The sequence below is a fragment of the Myotis davidii genome, unplaced genomic scaffold, assembly GCF_000327345.1.
Source record: "Myotis davidii unplaced genomic scaffold, ASM32734v1 scaffold472, whole genome shotgun sequence".
NCBI classification, from domain to species: Eukaryota; Metazoa; Chordata; class Mammalia; order Chiroptera; family Vespertilionidae; genus Myotis; species Myotis davidii.
In genome coordinates, this window is record NW_006283774.1 from 642,664 (window position 1) to 645,212 (window position 2,549).

At 58.5% G+C, this 2,549-nt stretch overlaps 1 long non-coding RNA gene across 1 annotated transcript in view; it reads right to left on the minus strand.

The window, feature by feature from the left end:
• Positions 1-272: 272 nt before the first annotated feature.
• The window catches only part of LOC107183832, a 17,432-nt gene continuing 15,155 nt past the window's right edge, over positions 273-2,549 (minus strand). The window contains exon 4 of the long non-coding RNA XR_001514633.1: positions 273-761. This is a non-coding gene — a long non-coding RNA (uncharacterized LOC107183832). The remainder of the gene's footprint in view (positions 762-2,549) is intronic.

Consider the following 2,549-nt stretch of genomic DNA (forward strand, 5'->3'; position numbering starts at 1 on the left):
TGGTCAGGGCGGAAGGGAGGGTCGGGGTTGACAAGTCTGGAGCCGGCAGGGGCCTGCCTCAGTTTCCCTCCCTCCCTGCCCGCAGACGACAACATGGAGTGTGTGGACAGCGAGCGGAGGCCCCACTTCCCGCAGTTCTCCTACTCGGCCAGCGGCACGGCCTGAGGCGGCCAGCCCGGTGCTGGTGACCCGCGGGCGCCACAGGCTGGACGCCGCCTCCGTGGGTCGGGAGGTGCCCGCAGCGCCGATCTGGAGTGAATGTTTCTCTCTGGAGGCGATGGAGGGACCTCCGTGCCGTGGGCAGGGCTGTCCGCACGCAGGGGAGGTCCTGCGGTTTTTCTTAATTTATTTCATCCAGTTCTCCAGACGTGGCCTCGCCTCCGGACGGATTCCCGTAGGAAACGGGGGACTCCTGACCCAGATGAGAAAGAGCAACGGAGAACGGCCTTGGCAGCAGTGGGCCGAGCCTGCGAACCCGGCACCAGCTCAGGAGGAGCCAGCAGGTCACGGCCGCGCAGAAAGTCGAGACACAGCCGCCCTGTGCGGGGACGGCCGCCGCAGGAGAGGCGGTCCCACAGCAGGAGTCCCGCTGGGCGCGCCAGAGGGTGCCGGGTCCAGACCAGACCAGACACGCTGCGTCACGAACGTGGGAAGCCGGGGAGCCGGACAAACGGGCTCGGTCCGCGTGAGCCAGGGCGGAGGAGGACGTCGGAGCTCAGGCAGGTGTCCTAAAGCTGTATCTATTCTTACATTTATTTTTACTGATTTCAGAGAGGATGGGAGAGGGAGAGAGAGACACACACATCAGTGATGAGAGAGAACCATCGATCGGCTGCCTCCTGCACGCCCCACACTGGGGATGGAGTCCGCACCCAGGCCTGTGCCCTGACCGGGAATCGAACCCTGACCTCCTGGTTCATAGGTTGATGCTCAACCACTGAGCCGGGCCGGTCGGGCCTAAAGCTGTGTTTTTAAAAAGGCAGATACATGTGACCCTATAGAGATATTACATTGTGTGTGAGAAAAGATACCGCCAACAAACTCAACACGAACGTGATAAATTTGGAGAAATACAGACAGACAAACGCTGGACATCCGTCACATACAAAGGCTCTTGGAAACGACAAGAAACCGACTTGTAAAACCCAACAGACAGACGGACGGAATGTACACCAGCCGCTCCCAGAAGAGCAAAGACCCAGGTAGACAAGGGTGGACGCCCTGGCTGCCCCGCCCCCCCACCTTCGGCCGCAGGCGCCGCTGATGCGCCAGGGCCCAGGGGTCCCGGTAAGGGCTGGCAACCCTCCCCTGCTGATGGTGGAAAGGAGAATCGTCCAGCGCCTTGGGAGGGAGTCTGTCCACCATAAATACAATTAAAGCGACGAGTGGACATCAGTGCCCGGGAAGGAGACCCCGCCAGCGGCCTGGTGCTGCGCTCTTCACGGTGACACAGAAAACCGGGGCTCCGGTACCACGCACCGCGTGCAGGCGCTGTTTCCCGCCCGCGCCTGTGGCAGCAGATCGCAGCGCCAGCCCTTGTAGAAGTTCCATCGTCGTTAAGGAGACAGAAAATGAGCGACTGAATATACCTAAAATGCCGGCCAGTGGTCAGTACGAAGACCGAAACCGTCTCAGGAGCCCTGGCCGGTTTGGCTCAGTGGGTAGAGTGTCAGCCGCGGACTGAAGGGTCCCGGGTTCGATTCCGGTCAAGGGCACCTGCCTGGGTTGCAGGTTCAATCCCTGGCCCCGTAGTGGGCCTGCAGGAGGCAACCGATCGATGTGCCTCTCACATCCATGTCTCTCTCTCTCTCCTTCCCTCCCTTCCACTCTCTTTTTAAAATTTTTTAAATATATTGTTGATAGTATTACAGATGTTCCCCCACACACACTCTCTCTCTTAAAATCAATGGGAAAAATATCCTCAAGTGAGGATGAACAAAAACGTAATAATAATAAATAAAATAAAAATCAAATGTTGGCCAGTGGTCAGTAATGAGATAAAATATAACTTGGGAGAGAAGAGGAAATTCAGAAACCATTTCCACCTACAATAGCTCCTACAGGAATGAGCTGTTTGGGGGTGAAGCTACCCCGGTGCTGGGGGCCTCCCACAGGGGCTGGAGGGAGTGAGAGGAGGCGGGTGAGGGCCCGGTAAAGAGATCAGTTCCAGCCGGGCCGGGTGGCTCAGTGGGTAAGCATCACCCATGAACCAGGAGGTCACGGTTCGATTCCCCGTCAGGGCAGGCTTGATCCCCAGGGTGGGGCGTGCAGGAGGCAGCCGATCCGTGGTTCTCTCGTCATTGATGCTTCTCTCCCTTTCCCTTCCTCTCTGAAATAAAAGTATTAGAGAGAGAGAGATAGAGATAGGGAGGGAGAGAGAGAGAGAGAGAGAGAGAGAGAGGGAGGGAGAGGTCAGCTCTATCCGGTCCCAGATCTATGAAAACCCCAGCAGCCTCCCCCCATCGCGAGTTGCCTCCTGCACGTGCAGGGTCCAGAGGGGAGGTGGGGTTTGCACGGAGAAGCCCCCCCACCCTCCGCCCCAGCAGCCA